Genomic DNA, 20,000 nt, shown 5'->3' with positions numbered 1-20,000 from the left:
AATACAACAATATATTAATTAATGAAATTATAGGGCAACATCTTTCAAATAAATAATTTAAATTCTACATTAATTTAAACATATACAGTTATTACATTAAAAAATATTCCCAACACATTCATTGCACCATATTGGTCACCAACATTTATTTCATGACCATTAAATTGTAAAAAAAACAAAAACATAATATGAATAAATACCAATAGTATTCAGTAAATATTTATGTCCTTATATATTTTTAAAAAGGCATCATGGAGAATGCATAATCAGTGAATATTGTTGTTCATGTTTTAATCTTTTATCTAAATTAAAAATTATTTCCCAACTGAATAAATGCATTATTTAAAAAAATACAACACATTTCAATTGTTTCGTATCTAAAACATTTATTTGGCTTTTTATTTTGGCACACAAAAATACTTTCCATAAGAGGGAGCCATAGTACTTCCAAGTGTTTTAAACTACCTAAACGAAACAGAGCAATTAGCAGTTAACGGTTTATTAACAGCATTAGCATTTGATGATTAAATGTGATCTTATTCATAGTTGTGTGCATCTTAAAGGACAAAACTGCCTGCACAAATACTTTTTTGTGTATTTTTCACCCCTGGAGTCAAGATATCACATGACTTAAATGGCCAAAACCTTGTAAAAATGTAAAGTGTTGGGTCAACGAGCTTCCTTCCTTCCTTCCCTCAGTTCGATCCCCGTTTGAAAGCCATCAGTCAGGATTGGTTTGCAGCATGCACTTAGCAACAGGAAGCGGTTTATTTCCCGCTGGCAACATGTTGTTCTCATCCAAGTAGAGAAGTCAATACAAAAAAGAAAGAAACAGTTTGTTGTTGGGTTGGAGTTTGATGAAACTGGGCAGCCTTGAACCTTGAATTGATTCTGGATAGAAACGTTCCAGCGTGCTTAGTGATTAGCATGGCTTCTTGTCTGCTGTTGTGTTTTGCTACCATTTGCATCCGCATTTTAGAACTTAAACGTACTTAAATGACCGATATTTGGATGTTTAGAATCTGACGAAAAAAAACTGCCACAAATATGTCATTTAATCTAGATAGATACGTAGCAATTGAGCTAATTTAGCGGTTAGCATGTTTTAGTAGTCCCCCCTTGCGATATTTTTCTCCGATTTGCTTCCGCATTTTAGAAACCACTGTATTACTTTATTTAACATACTTAAATAATGAATATTTGGTCATTTATTTAGGATTGTCCACATCCAACTGGTAATGCATCTAAGAATTGATCATTTTTCTTTAGGCTAAATTGGAGCCCTAAGCCAAATTATATTTTTGGGGAGAGTAAATTGTATAAACCTGAGTTGATTTTGATTTTTAATAAGGATCCCCATTAACTGGTTGCCAAAACAACCCACTAGTCTTTCTGGGGTCAACAAACTCAATCCAATTACAAGTAAAAGCAATTAATTATAACTACACAATACAGAAACTAATAAAAATCATCAACAAGCAAACAATCTATAGTCTCAAACTATTAATTACCATATAAATATAACTACACAATACAAAACCAAACACAAATCATCAACAAGCAAAGTCATTTACAGACTCAGATAAAATATTACTTTTCTTTTAAAAATCTGTTTACTTTCAATGCCGGTGAGAATTCGAGGCAGGTTATTCCAAAACGATACAGATCTATAAATAATATATTTCCGCAATGCATTCTTCCTGGGACAAGGGAGTACAACATGACCCTCACTCGACGCCCTGGTATTATGATTATGTATAGTGATACTGTAAACTATTTGGCCCATGAGAAAAGCAGGAGTTTTACCCTGGCACTGAAGACCTTGTGCCAGGGCTCTTGACTTTCATTCGCAGGGCCAAAGTTGGAGCCCCGGATAAAACGGAAGCAGGGTTATTTTGGTGCCGTGACACGGATGGGAGTGAGGTTTTGGGGTTTGAGTGTGACAAGTCTACATTGTATAACCTCATTTACCGACACCTTAAGCCCTTATGTTGTACAAGTTGACAACTCAGGCTTTTGGCTTGATAACTAATGCACTCCACTCTAAGTCGGTGGAACAGAAGCAAGACCTGGACCAGTTGGGTCACATTGGTGCCGTGACCCGGATGAGAGTGATGTTTAGGGGTTTGAAAGTGGCAAAAGTACATTGTATAACCTCATTCACCGACAACTTAAGGCCTTACGTTGTACAACAAGTTGACAACTCAGGCTTTGAGCTTGACGGCTAGTGTACTCCACTCTAATTCGGTGAAATGGAAGCTGGGGCTGGGTCAGGTGGGTCACATTGGTGCCGTGACCCGGATGAGAGTGATGTTTAGGGGTTTGAGAGTGGCAAGTGTACGTTGTATAACATCATTCACCGACACCTTAGTCCTTATTTCGACAACAAATCGACAACTCATGCTTTTAGCGTGATAACTGGTGCTCTCCACTTTAATTCGGTGGAACAAAAGCAAGAGCTGGACCAGGTGCATCACATTGGTGCCGTGACCCGGATGAGAGTGATGTTTAGGGGTTTGAGTGTGACAAGTCTACATTGTATAACCTCATTCACCGACACCTTAAGCCCTTATGTTGTACAAGTTGACAACTCAGGCTTTTAGCTTAATAACTAATGCACTCCACTCTAAGTCGGTGGAACAGAAGCAAGAGCTGGACCAATTGGGTCACATTGGTGCCGTGACCCGGATGAGAGTGATGTTTAGGGGTTTGAAAGTGGCAAAAGTACATTGTATAACCTCATTCCCCGACAACTTAAGGCCTTACGTTGTACAACAAGTTGACAACTCAGGCTTTGAGCTTGACGGCTAGTGTACTCCACTCTAATTCGGTGAAATGGAAGCTGGGGCAGGGTCAGGTGGGTCACATTGGTGCCGTGACCCGGATGAGAGTGATGTTTAGGGGTTTAAGAGTGGCAAGTGTACGTTGTATAACATCATTCACCGACACCTTAGTCCTTATTTCGACAACAAATCGACAACTCATGCTTTTAGCGTGATAACTGGTGCTCTCCACTTTAATTCGGTGGAACGAAAGCAAGAGCTGGACCAGGTGCATCACATTGGTGCCGTGACCCGGATGAGAGTGATGTTTAGGGGTTTGAGTGTGACAAGTCTACATTGTATAACCTCATTCACCGACACCTTAAGCCCTTATGTTGTACAAGTTGACAACTCAGGCTTTTAGCTTAATAACTAATGCACTCCACTCTAAGTCGGTGGAACAGAAGCAAGAGCTGGACCAATTGGGTCACATTGGTGCCGTGACCCGGATGAGAGTGATATTTAGTGGTTTGAGTGTGGCAAGTGTACTTTGTATGACGTCATTCTCTGACACCTTAAGAGCTTGCTCTGGACAAATAGTTGACAACTCAGGCTTTGAGCTCGACGAGTAGTGCACTCCACTCTAATTCGGTGAAATGGAAGCTGGGGCAGGGTCAGGTGGGTCACATTGGTGCCGTGACCCGGATGAGAGTGATGTTTAGGGGTTTGAGAGTGGCAAGTGTACGTTGTATAACATCATTCACCGACACCTTAGTCCTTATTTCGACAACAAATCGACAACTCATGCTTTTAGCGTGATAACTGGTGCTCTCCACTTTAATTGGGTGGAACGAAAGCAAGAGCTGGACCAGGTGCATCACATTGGTGCCGTGACCCGGATGAGAGTGATGTTTAGGAGTTTGAGAGTGGCAAGTGTACGTTGTATAACATCATTCACCGACACCTTAGTCCTTATTTCGACAACAAATCGACAACTCATGCTTTTAGCGTGATAACTGGTGCTCTCCACTTTAATTCGGTGGAACGAAAGCAAGAGCTGGACCAGGTGCATCACATTGGTGCCGTGACCCGGATGAGAGTGATGTTTAGGGGTTTGAGAGTGGCAAGTGTACGTTGTATAACATCATTCACCGACACCTTAGTCCTTATTTCGACAACAAATCGACAACTCATGCTTTTAGCGTGATAACTGGTGCTCTCCACTTTAATTCGGTGGAAAGAAAGCAAGAGCTGGACCAGGTGCATCACATTGGTGCCGTGACCCGGATGAGAGTGATGTTTAGGGGTTTGAGTGTGACAAGTCTACACTGTATGACGTCCTTTACTGACACCTTAAGCCCTTACGTTTGACCACAAATTTACAACTCATGCTTTTGGCTTGATAACTAGTGCACTCCACTTTAATTTGGTGGAACGGAAGCAAGAGTTGGACCAGGTGGGTCACTTTGGTGCCGTGACCCGGACGAGAGCATTGTTTAGAATTTTGAGTGTGGCTAGCGTACGTTGTATAACATCATTCATCAACACCTTAACCCTTATGTTCGACATCAAATTGACAACTCAAGCTTTTAGCTTGATAACTAGTGCACTCCACTTTAATTCAGTGGAACGGGAGCAAGAGCTGGACCAGTTGGGTGACATTGGTGCCAGGACCCGGACGAGAGCAATGTTAGGGGTTTGAGTGTGACAAGTCTACACTGTATAACGTCATTTCCTGACACCTTAAGCCCTTACGCTGGACAAATAGTCGAAAACTCAGGATATTAGCTCGACTGCTAGTGCACTCCACTCTAATTCGGGGAAACGGAAGCAGGGACAGGGCCAGGTGGGTCGTATTGGTGCTGTGACCCGGATGAGAGTGATGTTTAGGGGTTTCAGTGTTACAAGTGCACATTGTACAACGTCATTCTTCAACACTTTAGCCCTTATGTTCGACAACAAGTTGACAACTCTGGCTTTTTGCTTGGTAACTAGTGCACTCGACTTTAAGTCGGTGAAACGGAAGCAAGAGCTCGACCGGTTCGGTCACATTGGTGCCGTGACCCGGATGAGAGTGATGTTTAGGGGTTTGAGAGTGGCAAGAGTACATTGTATAACCTCATTCACCGACAACTTAAGGCCTTACATTGTACAACAAGTTGACAACTCCGGCTTTTAGCTCGACGGCTAGTGCACTCCAGTCTAATTCGGTGGAACGGAAGCAGGGGCAGGGCCAGGTGGGTCACATTGGTGCCGTGACCCGGATGAGAGTGATGTTTAGGGGTTTGAGTGTGACAAGTCTACATTGTATAACCTCATTTACCGACACCTTAAGCCCTTATGTTGTACAAGTTGACAACTCAGGCTTTTAACTTAATAACTAGTGCACTCGACTCTAAGTCGGTGGAACGGAAGCAGGGGCAGGGCCAGGTGGGTCACATTGGTGCCGTGACCCGGATGAGAGTGATGTTTAGGGGTTTGAGAGTGGCAAGAGTACATTGTATAACCTCATTCACCGACAACTTAAGGCCTTACGTTGTACAACAAGTTGACAACTCAGGATTTTAGCTCGACGGCTAGTGCACTCCAGTCTAATTTGGTGGAACGGAAGCAGGGGCAGGGCCAGGTGGGTCACATTGGTGCCGTGACCCGGATGAGAGTGATGTTTAGGGGTTTGAAAGTGGCAAAAGTACATTGTATAACCTCATTCACCGACAACTTAAGGCCTTACGTTGTACAACAAGTTGACAACTCAGGCTTTTAGCTCGACGGCTAGTGCACTTCAGTCTAATTCGGTGGAACGGAAGCAGGGGCAGGGCCAGGTGGGTCACATTAGTGCCGTGACCCGGATGAGAATGATATTTAGTGGTTTGAGTGTGGCAAGTGTACATTGTATAACGTCATTCTCCGACACCTTAAGAGCTTGCTCTGGATAAATAGTTGAAAACTCAGGCTTTTAGCTCGATGGCTAGTGCACGCCAGTCTAATTCGGTGGAACGGAAGCAGGGGCAGGGCCAGGTGGGTCAAATTGGGGGCGCAGCCCGGATGAGAAGGAAGTTTAGGGTTTTTTTTGTTGTTGTTTTTACAATTTTGTTCTGAACCAGAGTAGATAGAGAACCGCAAGTGTTTAGCTGCGTCAAAGGCGCTGCTATGGTGTGCCTCCCATCTTCCCTGCTCCCCGGGCCATGCTCACACACATTCTCCCTGCACCACCAGCACTCCCAGCTGGGTTTGGACCGCTCTCTCCCCTCGCCGTCTACGAGGCCATCTGGAGCACAACACCACCCAATATACCCCCATCACTCCTAGGATGAAGGCATCCTCCCCCAGGCCAATTCTGACCCGTCAAAGCCAGGCAGTGTGTGTCAGACGGAGGCAGCTGACTGGAGCTATTGAGCGTCATGGCGGGGGCTCGCTGTGCTTTGAAGACACCTGCACGCCGCTTTCCCTCCGCATGCAGGATGATGCTGATATCGATTCAAGTCACACGTGTGGCAAAGTTTGTTGTGCTCGGGGATGTTTTGGGCATGAAGTTACACAATAAGTTAAAAGTTATCACACACTTTCGTTCAAAAGGGAAAATACCATCAAAAGTCAACTTGGATAGGCTTTGAAGTAGTCAGTGTACAGCTTGTGTAGCAGCAAAAATGTATACCATCCTTTACACAACAAACTAAAAAATACTCTACCTCCACACAATTCAAACAATACATTGATCTTCAAAAAAATTTAAAAATACAATAAAAAGTGTGGGGTTTAGAAGCAAGAACAAGCTAACGCTTATATTGTCCTGCCGCATCACTAAGATAATGATTCTTAATCATCAATAGAAGACATAAATTAAGTATATTAACAGGAAATGACTATTGTTGCCATTTCAAACCCAGGAGATGGCGACTTTAATGGGTTGCCATGGCAATTTATTGGTCCCAAGATAAATATCAAAATAAAAGTTTTGCAACAGATTCCAGAGATGTGCATTAAAAGATATTAAAACTAAAAAATTAAACAAAAATTGAGCTGTTTGGCCACAATACCCCGCAATATATTTAAAGTGGAAAAGGTGAGGCCTCTAATCCCAGGAACACCATTCCTACCGTCAAGCATGGTGGTGGTAGTATTATGCTCTGGGCCTGTTTTGCTGCCAATGGAACTGGTGTTTTACAGCGAGTAAATGGGACATTGAAAAAGTAGGATTGCTTCCAAGTTCTTCAGGACAACCCACAATCATCAGCCCGGAGGTTGCGTCTTGGGCGCAGTTGGGTTTTCCAAACATATGTCAAAAGTGGTAAAGGAATGGCTAAATAAGGCTAGAATTAAAGTTTTACAATGGCCTTCCCAAAGTCCTGACTTAAACGTGTGGACAATGCTGAAGAAACAAGTCTGTGTCCGAAAACCAACACATTTAGCTGAAATTCACCAATTTTGTCAGGAAGAGTGGTCAAAAATTCAACCAGAAGCTTGTGGATGGCTACCAAAAGCGCCTTATTGTAGTGAAACTTCCCAAGGGACATGTAACCAAATATTAACATTGCTGTATGTATACTTTTGACCCAGCAGATTTGGTCACATGTTCATAGAGCCATAATAAATTCATAAAAGAACCAAACTTCATGAATGTTTTTTTATGACCAACAAGCATGTGCTCCAATCACTCTATCATAAATTGTTGTATAAATTATTGGAAACTCAACACAGCCATGACATTATGTTTTTTACAAGTGTATGTAAACGTTTGATCGCGACTGTATATAGAAACACATATACATAAATACATTCAATGTAGACACACACACACACACACACACACACACACACACACACACACACACACACACACACACACACACAGACACACACATTTAATGTTGTTCTTGTTGAATATTTTTCTTAGGGTGTTGCCTTTGATCTGATCGACAAACTCTTCCCCAAAGGCAACACCCTAAGAAAAATATTCAACAAGAACAACATTAAATTGAGCTACAGGTGTATGAATAACATACAACAAATCATTTCAAACCAAAACAAAGCAATTGCAAAAGGACTGCCCACCCCCAGACTAAACTACCCTGAAACCAATAAGGAATGTAACTGTCACAAGAAACCTGATTGCCCTCTCAACGGGGGGTGCTTACAAACATCGGTCGTTTACCAAGCAGGGGTAACACGCAAGGACATTAGCACATCCGCCATGTACGTAGGATTAACCGAAGGAGCGTTTAAAACCAGATGGAACAATCACAAGGCCTCCTTTAGAAACCAGACTTTGCGGAATTCTACAGAACTCAGCAAGCACATTTGGAACCTCAAAGACAATAATGTTGACTATTCAATAACAAGGCAAATTCTTGCATCCAGCACACCTTACAACAGTGGTAATAAAAGATGCAACCTATGCTTAAAAGAGAAACTGTTTATTATATATCATCCAGACCTGTCATCCCTCAACAAGCGCAGTGAAATCATTTCAATATGCCGCCACACACAGAAACACCTCCTAGGTAACACATGAGCCAATCACCAAACCCTACGCCTGCCTGTACCCACCCACTCTGTGCCTTATATAAACCATTGTATGTGAATGCTTCCATTAAAATCTCCTGATGATTGAGGGAACCCCTCATGAAACAGTTCTGTAGAGATGAAGTAGTCTTGTGATTTTTCCCACACCTACATACATATATACATACATATATACATACATATATATATATATATATATATATATATATATATGTGTGTGTAGGTGTCGGAAAAATCACAAGACTACTTCGTCTTTACAGAACTGTTTCATGAGGGGTTCCCTCATGAAACATATATATATATATATATATATATATATAGTGTTGAATACTTGCTATTTTAAATACAGTGATAATAATAACTGATAATTGTGGAGACTATTAGTGATATGAAATATTCATGTTACATCCGACAGCCAATATTTATAACATTGCTTCAACTAACACTTTCAATCATAATTGACCATAAACAAAGCTTAGCAGACTAAGCAAAGCTGACTTTGTTCCAAGCAACTTTTGTTGTCCTTTCTGTGCTGTCTGATACAGCCTAAGAAACAACATACAGTTTTTGTTTTTGTTTTGTTTTGACTAGGCTTTTGTTTCTTGAAATCAGCTCTGCCTAGCAACAAGCGGCCAGTGGTATGGCTGCACCTGCTGGCTTATTTGTGTGTGCGTTTTTTTAGTCGTTTGTGAATTATGCAGACTTTCTTACAGCATGCGTTGTTAAAGGAAAACTCATTGGAAAAAGAAGCACATCCGACAGAAATAGTAGTGTACGCTGTTGCTGGCTTGTACCCTCTAGAACCTTCTACGTGCCAATTAGGAGAGCAAAGACAGGGATTTCGGCCAACAGCACTGTTGCAAAACTTCTCTGCAAATCCTCCAGAAATCCAAAGAGGAGCCAAGATAATGGACAACGAAATCAATGCGGTGGTGTTCATTGTTTTTCCTCCTTCAAAACCTCAAAGAAAGTCTTCTGTGATGTAATGAAAACATCCCCTCGCTCTCTAACTAATGCCGAAACGTGCATATTCCGAAAACGTCTGCACTAGTGGATAAAAAAATAAATAAATAAAATAGGGAAAATGTCTCCAGCCATGCTCCCTATGGATGATAAGTTGTTTAGCGGTTATTATAGGACACACATTGATATTGTTACCAACATGTTCGAGATGAGAGTTATGCAACAGACCTTTTTCAAATGAGCAATGTCAGTGTTATTGGCATTCACACAACAGAAGCAAACACACACACACACACACACACACACTCTTGTATTTGTTACCTTATAGAGACCGCCGAAAAAAATGCCTACCTCTTTAGGACCACCCTTTAAAGATATATAAAAAAAATAATATTTACAACATTAATAACATATACAAATTATGCAAATATATATATAAAAAAATGAATAACTTTTCGTAATTTATTTTTATTTTTTTTGGCAATTGGTTTTTAATCTTCATTATTTACTTTAAGTCAGTGGTTCTTAATCTGGGTTCGATCGAACCCTAGGGCAGGGGTACGGAACCTATGGCTCTAGAGCCAGATGTGGCTCTTTTGATGACTGCGTCTGGCTCTCTGATAAATCTGGGCTGACCTTGCTTAACACGATAAGTAATGAATAATTCCACTTGTAATCACAGTGTTAAAAATAACGTTCAAAATATAAATTATTCTCATGCATTTTTAATCCGTCCATCCGTTTTCTACCGCACCTGTTCAAGAAGTTGCGTCAATGGTAAGAAGTTATCTAATTATTATTGGTTAGTGTGGGGCTTGCCATCCTGGGGGTTCTTCAGACCCCCAAGCACCGACATGAGAGCCTGTTTCAGGGTTACAATATTGTTTTATTTTTCAATAAGTCTCTCAGTTGTTTTCCAGCAATTGTATTTCCAGCCCCAACCCCATCTCTCCTCCTGGCTGCTGCTTACAACAGAGCGACGGGTGATTAGATAACAAGGCCCAGGTGGGCCATCCAAGCACCTGTTGCTGCAGGCCCACAGGCCACACCCCCTCCACAGTTAGCTTCAGAATAACAATGTTTTTACAAATAATAAGAGACCTATTATACTCTAGAAATGTTGGTTTTACTTAAAAATGCATGCGTTTGGTTCTGTTCAGTGTTAAAAAAAATATTATATGGCTCTTACGGAAATATATTTCAAAATATTTAGCTTTTTTGGCCCTAGGGGTTTGGTGAGTCGGCATCAGGGGTTTGGCGGAGCCTCTGCCGCTGAGGTGAATATACACCCGACTCATCGTGTAAATAAAAACTTCTCTCTATTGGCGTATTATGGATACACCCAAACAATGTTACTTCTAATTTTCCATCTGATTTGCAGGTGTGTAATGTGTTGTGAGTTCATGCACTGTGTTGGTTTTGTACTTTGAACAAGGTGATATTCATGCACAGTTCATTCAGTAAAAAAAACAGACCGTATTTTTCGGACTATAAGTCGCAATTTTTTTCATAGTTTGGCCAGGGCTGCGACTTATACTCAGGAGTGACTTATGTGTGAAATTATTAACACATTACAGTAAAAAAAATTATAATAATATTTAGCTCATTCACGTAAGAGACTAGACGTATAAGATTTCATGGGATTTATCGATTAAGAGTGACTCATTGTTTGGTAAACGTATAGCATGTTCTATATGTTATAGTTATTTGAATGACTCTTACCATAATATGTTATGTTAACATACCAGGCACCTTCTCAGTTGGTTATTTATGCGTCATATAAGGTACACTTATTCAGCCTGTTGTTCACTATTCTTTATTTATTTTAAATTGCCTTTCAAATGTCTATTCTTGGTCTTGGATTTAATCTAATAAATTTCCCCCAAAAATGCGACTTATACTCCAGTGCTATTTATACATGTATTTTTCCTTCTTTATTATGCGTTTTCGGTAGGTGGAACTTAAACTCCGGAGCGACTTATACTCTGAAAAATAAGGTATGACCTTATATTGAATTTGAAAAACATTTTTATTTTTTACTAAAGAAGGGTTCGGTAAATGCGCATATGAAACTGGTGGGGTTCGGTGCCCCCAACAAGGTTAAGAACCACTGCTTTAAGTTATTTGTCCACTAAAGACGCCGAGATCATTATCCATGCGTTTGTTACGTCTCGTCTCGATTACTGTAACGTATTATTTTCGGGTCTCCCCATGTCTAGCATTAAAAGATTACAGTTGGTACAAAATGCGGCTGCTAGACTTTTGACAAGAACAAGAAAGTTTGATCACATTACGCCTGTACTGGCTCACCTGCACTGGCTTCCTGTGCACTTAAGATGTGACTTTAAGGTTTTACTACTTACGTATAAAATACTACACGGCCTAGCTCCATCCTATCTTGCCGATTGTATTGTACCATATGTCCCGGCAAGAAATCTGCGTTCAAAAGACTCCGGCTTATTAGTGATTCCTAGAGCCCAAAAAAAGTCTGCGGGCTATAGAGCGTTTTCCGTTTGGGCTCCAGTACTCTGGAATGCCTTCCCGGTAACAGTTCGAGATGCTACCTCAGTAGAAGCATTTAAGTCTCACCTTAAAACTCATCTCTATACTCTAGCCTTTAAATAGACCTCCTTTTAAGACCAGTTGATCTGCCGCTTCTTTTCTTTCTCCTATGTCCCCCCCTCCCTTGTGGAGGGGGTCCGGTCCGATGACCATGGATGAAGTACTGGCTGTCCAGAGTCGAGACCCAGGATGGACCGCTCGCCTGTATCGGTTGGGGACATCTCTACGCTGCTGATCCGCTTGAGATGGTTTCCTGTGGACGGGACTCTCGCTGCTCTCTTGGATCCGCTTGAACTGAACTCTCGCGGCTGTGTTGGAGCCACTATGGATTGAACTTTCACAGTATCATGTTAGACCCGCTCGACATCCATTGCTTTCGGTCCCCTAGAGAGGGGGGGTTGCCCACATCTGAGGTCCTCTCCAAGGTTTCTCATAGTCAGCATTGTCACTGGCGTCCCACTGGATGTGAATTCTCCCTGCCCACTGGGTGTGAGTTTTCCTTGCCCTTTTGTGGGTTCTTCTGAGGATGTTGTAGTCGTAATGATTTGTGCAGTCCTTTGAGACATTTGTGATTTGGGGCTATATAAATAAACATTGATTGATTGATTGATTGATTATTACAGTATGTCTCTATATACAGTACAGGCCAAAAGTTTGGACCCACCTGCCACATGGTTTTGTAAACCTGCATATTTTTCCTGCATACGTAGATTCTTAGGTTTAAATGTATGTATGTATGTACAATACAGCTTAAAAGTTCGGACACACCTTCTCATTAAATGCATGTTTTTTATTTTCATGACTATTTACATTGTAGATTGTCACAACAAAACTACAAATGTGGATTTATGTACTTAATAAAAAAAGGTTGAAATAACTGAAAACATGTTTTATATTCTATACATCCAACCATCCATTTTCTACCGCTTATTCCCTTTGGGGGCGCTGGTGCCTATCTCAGCTACAATCGGGCGGAAGGCGGGGAACACCCTGGACAAGTCGCCACCTCATCGCAGGGCCAACACAGATAGACAGACAACATTCACACTCACATTCACACACTAGGGGCCCATTTAGTGTTGCCATTTAACCTATCCCCAGGTGCATGTCTTAGTTTCTTCATAATAACTACCCTTGGCTTTGATTACTGCTTTGCACACTCTTGGCATTCTCTCGATGTGCTTCAAGACGTAGTCAGTCACCTGAAAGGGTTTTCACTTCACAGGTGTCATAGTTCTGATGCCTTTAGTGACAATTTACAATGTAAATAGTCATGAAAATAAAGAAAACACATTGAATTGGAAAAGTGTCTCCAAACTTTTGGCTTGTACTGTACACACACACACACACACACGCACACACACACACACACACACACCCACACACACACACACACACACACACACACACACACACACACACACACACACACACACACACACACACACACACACACACACACACACATGCTCAGTGACCTAGTGGTTAGAGTGTATGTCCTGAGATCGGTAGGTCGTGAGTTCAAACCCCAGCCAAGTTAATCCATTAAATGTAATTGACAATAATAATAATGATGACAACCAACGACTATTAAAAATGGGACCCACTGCCCCTCTGTTTGTCACCCAGCATCAAGGGTTGGAATTGGGGGATAAATCATCAAAAATCATTCCCGGGTGCAGCCGCCACTGCTGCTCACTACTCCCCTCATCTCCCAAGGGGTGATCATGGGTGATGGGTCAAATGCAGATAATAATTTTGCCACGCCTAGTGTGTGTGACAATCATTGGTACTTTAAAACAAAGGTTGTGTGTGTGTGTGTATATATATATATATATATATATATATATAGATTGGCCCTAGTGTGTGAATGTGAGTGTGAATGTTGTCTGTCTATCTGTGTTGGCCCTGTGATGAGATGGCAACTTGTCCAGGGTGTACGCCGCCTTCCGCCCGATTGTAGCTGGGATAGGTGCCAGCGCCCCCCGCGACCCCAAAAGGGAATAAGCGGTAGTAGAAAATGGATGGATGGATATATATATATATATATATATATATATATATATATATATATATATATATATATATTTTTTTTTTTAATATTTATTTTATTTCATTTTTTTTTTTATTAATTTTGGCCAAATTGGGCGCATTTAAATTTTTTACACACACCTGTTATTATATATGTTGGCCAGAGGGATAGCATTTACATTTTTAACACACACTTGTTATTTCATACGTTGACCAGAGGGGGAGCACTTTTAAAACCGAAACAGTCAATTTGAAAAATCCCTCCTTTTTGGGACAACCCTAATTTTGAATTAGGGTTGTCCCTAATCTAACCGTTAGATTTAACGGTTAGATGCAACGGTTTTCCGTATTGGGACCATGATTTATGTCCTAGCTTGTTCACCTGTCCTCATATGGAAGGTACTGAAGTGAAGTGAAGTGAATTATATTTATATAGCGCTTTTCTCAAGTGACTCAAAGCGTTCTACATAGTGAAACCCAATATCTGAGTTACATTTAAACCAGTGTGGGTGGCACTGGGAGCAGGTGGGTAAAGTGTCTTGCCCAAGGACACATTGGCAGTAACTAGGATGGCACAGGTGGGAATCGAACCTGAAACCCTCAAGTTGCTGGCACGGCCACTCTACCAACCGAGCTATGCTAGGTACTTTTCCTTGTTGATGTCTCAGGGTACAAATACAAGAACACACACACACACACACACACACACACACACACACACACACTAGGCGTTGAGATCTTTGCAAATGTAAGCCCCTCGTCTAGCAAGAACGAAAGTTTAACCATTAAACACAGGCTGTGGGACAAAAATAACAATAAAATGTGCAAATATATTAAGAAAAAAAAACTAAAAAATAATTGGAGTGAGACTGCAAGGCAAAGATTCTATGCTATGTATGTATATCTAGAGAATTAAGTTTCCAGGCCACAAAGACATAATAATGCTATAAAGATAACATATTATTATTAAAATAAAGACTAGAAAAATTGTGGTATTAAGTGAATAAAGTCATACAACTCTTATTTTACCAGGAGTCATATAATTACAGTAATAACGTTATCTTACGATAATAAAGTCATCGAATCACGAGGATAGAGTATGTTTACATGAACATTCATATTACTACAACAACAAAAAATTGTAATTTGATGAGAATAAAGTGTTAATGTTGCTAGATAAAATTACAATATTAGAAAATGTTGAGAATTTACAAGAAGCAAAAAAAAAGCCACTTAATGTTTTTATTATAAGGGAAAAACATTTACGAAAAAATTCTCAAGATTTGAAAAGAGGTCACAATTTACGAGATATAGCATTAAAACAATTAAGTTGCAGAATGGCGTGACGAAGCTGTCCGTTTTTGCTAAAACTGTATATTAGGATTTATTACAGAAAAATAGTACTAGAATATTTTTATGTTTGGCCTACATTTTTGAGATGATGAGAACATTGTGAGAGTTCAACAAGAATAAAGAAAAATGTTGCAATATTACGCAGAAAGTTAAAATGTTGTTTTTTTTGTTGTTGTTTTTTTTTCAGCGGAATATGTTTTTAGTATCGTAAGTCGTAATTTAAAGGCTTACTGAAACCCACTACTACCGAGCACGCAGTCTGATAGTTTATATATTAATGATGAAATATTAACATTGCAACACATGCCAATACGGCCGCTTTAGTTTACTAAATTACAATTTTACATTTCCCGTGGACTTTCTTGTTGAAAACGTCGCGGAATGATGACGCGTGCGCGTGACGTCTCGGGTTGTAGCGGACATATTAGCCCAGCACCACACACGGCTAAAAGTCGTCTCTTTTCATCGCATAATTACACAGTAATTTGGACATCTGTGTTGTTGAATCTTTTGCAATTTGTTCAATTAATAATGGAGACTATAAAGAAGAATGCTGTTGGTGGAAAGCGGTGGATTGCAGCTGCCTTTAAAACCGAGACACAGCCGGTGTTTCTTTGTTGTGAAGCTTTAACACGGAGCGGTCAAGCGAACACGTTTCTCTACGTCAACCAGCAAGTTTTTGGATGGGAAAATTGTGATATTAAGTCGGCTCTTACCGGAGACTTCAGTGGATTATGGGACCTCCTTTAGCTGTCAAAAAGGCATCTGTGATCTTGGCTCCTCCATTGGCTTCTCTCTGAGACACTGGCGTTAAACACAGCCATCCGACTTTCAGGTATGACTTTAGAATCTCACTAAAACACTATTAAAAACAAAAGCTGATAAAGGATTTTCCAGAATCATCCTAGTAAATGTGTCTAATTACATCTGAAACGCTACCACTGCCGCCGCCCGGAGCCGTCGTTTTGTTGTTGTTGTTTTTTTTAGTGCCTCACTCTAACTTTCCTCATCCACGAATCTTTCATCCTCGCTCAAATTAATGGGGAAATCGCTGCTTTCTCGGTCCGAGTAGCTCTTGCTGCTGCAGGCTATGATTATAGACAATGTGAGGATGTGAGGAGCCCTACAACCCGTGACGTCACGCGCACACCGTCTGCTACTTCCGGTAAAGGCAAGGCTTTTTATTAGCGACCAAAAGTTGTGAACTTTATCATCGATGTTCTCTACTAAATCCTTTCAGCAAAAATATGGCAATGTCGCGAATTGATCAAGTATGACACATAAAATGGACCTGCTATCCCCGTTTGAATAAGAAAATCTAATTTCAGTAGGCCTTTAAAAAACAAGCTGCAAGTAAGAGAAATATGATTAAGTAAAAGAATACTATGAACATAAAATGGGAAATTATGAATAGAATATTTCACAACACTATGCACATTAAGTTGCAATACATGGAGAATTGTTTTTTTAATGTATTGTAATAGTGTCCTCATCAGTTGTAATTGAATGTAAAAAGTTGTAATTAAAAGAAATAGGGTCATGGCAGGAAAGGAATATGCAATATCATGCAAAATTAAGTTGCAATAATAGGATTTTTTTTTAAATATATATATATATATTTTTTTTTAAGAAATGTGCGCAATTAATTTTTTAGTAAATAGTTGTAATGGAACATAGGCGATTAAAAGGCATGACAAAGTGGCAAAATATGAAAAAATGAGTTTAGAAAATTAAGACATGTTTTGTATTGTTATGCAAATTAATTTGTAATACTACAGTATGATTATTGTTGTGGTTTGCTCATTTGTGAATATTATAATGTGTGCCATTACAACAATTATGATTAAAGTGAGAAAGCACTATGACCGTGAAATTGGAATATCATAATAAAAAGTGCAAATTAAGTTGGAATACTCAGAGGGGGAAACGTATGTCGATTTTTGTAAAGGAAACTATGAGGGAAAAAACAAGAATAAAGTTGGCATTTTATGAGAAAATGTTGCAATATTACACAAGCAAAGTTAGTTGATGGAATTATTACGTTGAGAGTTTCATTGAGAAAACACAGAGGGAATAAAGTCATGACATTGAGAAAGTAAAATTGTCCTTTTGTTTTTTTGTATATTTTGTATAATTACAATATATTTGCCATAAAACTGCATTTTTTCTTGTTATCTTTTTCTATATTTTATTGATTGATTGATTGATTGATTGATTGATTGAGACGTTTATTGACATATTGAATAATCTAATCCAGCATAAAATGCTTTACAAAGGCAAATGGATGGCATGAAAAGCCAAAAAGGCTTGTTTCCACTGTGGTCCATTAAATATTCATCACATTTGATACATTCAATAATACAAGATATATAACCTCTAACACAGTGGTTCTCAAATGGGGGTACTTCAAGGTATGCCAAGGGGTACGTGAGATTTTTTAAAAATATTCTAAAAATACCAACAATTCAAAAATCCTTTATAAATATATTTATTGATTAATACTTCAACAAAATATGACTGTAAGTTCATAAACTGTGAAAAGAAATGCAACAATGCAATATTCAGTGTTGACAGCTAGATTTTTTTGTGGACATGTTCCATAAATATTGATGTTAAAGATTTCTTTTTTTGTGAAGAAATGTTTAGAATTAAGTTCATGAATCCAGATGAATCTCTCTTACAATCCCCAAAGAAGGAACTTTAAATTGATGATTACTTCTATGTGTAAAAAATCGTTATTTATAATTAAATCACTTGTTTAATTTTCAACAAGTTTTTAGTCATTTGTATTTATTTTTCTCCAAATAGTCCAAGAAAGACCACTACAAATGAGCAATATTTTGCACTGTTATACAATTTAATAAATCCGAAACTGATGACATAGTGCTGTATTTTACTTCTTTATCTCTTTTTTTCAGCCAAAAATGCTTTGCTCGGATTGGGGGGTACTTGAATTAAAAAAATGTTCACAGGGGGTTGAGAACCACTGCACTAACATGTATGTAAAAAAAAAAAAATCGTTAAAAAAAATGATAATTTATGTACATATACACAGTATACATGTCAGGTGATTTTTAAAACAATATATACAAAAAAATAGGGAGGAAGGGGGGGGGGGGTGATTTTTATAGATAATCCCCGTCCATCCAGTTCCAGTCCCATAAGGGAGACGGTTTAAAAACACATACAACACCAACCAACAACTATACAAACTTGTTTTGACCACACAACTTCAATAGAGCCCACAAAACAAAATACTTATAGCTGCTGTTGAAGTCACCCCTAAGGCACTTACGGGAACAAAGTAAACTCCCATGCAGGACATCAACAGGCTGCCTGTGACAAGTAGAGTGTATATATATATGTATATATGTAGTCTTCAGTGGAATATTCCCACGGATGCATCAACTTTGCATGGACACAGGTGCAGGACAACAGGCTGTACTGTATGTGCAATGAGAGACGCCGGATGAGACGTAACAGGATATAATGCGGATCTCCAATGGCCAAGTGAGGCATTTACCTGTGCACCGCTGCAGGGGACCATGCAGCCCGCCAGGAGCCGCCGAGTGAGCCCGGCTTGCCTTCCTTCGTCCTTCGCGAGTTGGTCGGCGCCTCTAGTTTCCACTTTCAGCACCACGGAGAGCGCTCACGACGGCTGCGGGAAGGAGAGAGTCCAAAAGCACTGCCTGGTCCGTGCGCTTGCACCCACGCAGAGTGTGTGTGTGTGTGTGTGCGTGTAAATGTGTGTGTAGTCAAGTTCCACGCCGCCTCCGAGGTGCTCTGGCCGGGGCGAGCATCCCTGGTCCACCCCTTGCAGTTGTAGGGTGAAGAGAGAAGAGGAGACATAGGGAGAGAGAGAAGGAGAGAGAGGGAGGGATGGAGGGAGGGAGAGAGGGAGCCAATCGCGATGCAAGGATCTCTTCGCAGCGCCGTGAAGTCTCCAAAGACCAGTCTGTATGTGTGTGTGTGTGTGTGTGTGTGTGCCTTCAGGTGTTACAAAAAATACACTTTTTTTCCAAACATGTCTAATTTCTGCTTTTGTTCGTGTTGAGCATTGTATGCTTGTTATTTTGTGTCCAAAATGATTCTGATACAGATTGAAAATTATAAGACATGATAGTAGAGCCCATATACATTTATAAATACATATACACATACATGTATACACACACGTACACACGTACACACATACATACATATATATATATATATATATATATATATATATATATATATGTATATATATTAGAGATGCGCGGTTTGCGGTCTCATCCACGGAGTCCGCGGATAAACCGCGGGTCGGGCGGGTGACATGACGAAAAAAAATGTTTTAATTAGATCCGGGCGGGTGGCAGTTGAACCATTCGGAAATATTTGATATACATGGTTCAGGGATCGGTATCTTTTACCATTCAAAGTGCCATTTAGCACCCGTGTCACAAAGCGAAGAAGACAATAGGAGAGAACAACATTCTCTAGAATTACTGCCGGCAGTCACCCATTTAATAAGTATTAAGGCGTGCTATGAAGCCATTGGCTTTGTCGCCTTCTACAGCATTTACGATCTGCTTGTCAGTCCAGCGATATGTTGTGTGTGGCTTCCGCGGTAACACGCACACGACTGCAAGGCATACTGGGTGACACAGAGTACACCAATGGTTGTGATATAAACAATTTAAACACTCTTAGTAATATGCACCACTCTGTGAAGCCACACCAAACAAGAATGACAAACATATTTCGGGAGAACATCCTCCCAGTAACACAACATAACTGCAACACAACAAATACCCACAATCCTTT

The 20,000-nt window shown here is 40.0% G+C and overlaps 1 protein-coding gene across 1 annotated transcript in view; it reads right to left on the bottom strand.

Moving 5' to 3' along the window:
• Positions 1 to 19,001, bottom strand: part of LOC133569638 (carbohydrate sulfotransferase 8-like) — a 569,215-nt gene extending 550,214 nt beyond the window's left edge. Inside the window, exon 1 of the mRNA XM_061922123.1 lies at positions 18,718 to 19,001. The gene's annotated coding sequence lies outside the window, so the exon portion shown is untranslated. The remainder of the gene's footprint in view (positions 1 to 18,717) is intronic.
• Between the last annotated feature and the right edge of the window lie 999 nt (positions 19,002 to 20,000).

Source organism: Nerophis ophidion, linkage group LG02 (assembly GCF_033978795.1).
Source record: "Nerophis ophidion isolate RoL-2023_Sa linkage group LG02, RoL_Noph_v1.0, whole genome shotgun sequence".
NCBI lineage: Eukaryota > Metazoa > Chordata > Actinopteri > Syngnathiformes > Syngnathidae > Nerophis > Nerophis ophidion.
The sequence above is the reverse complement of the archived record's forward strand: the minus strand, read 5'-3'. Positions and strand labels throughout refer to the sequence as shown.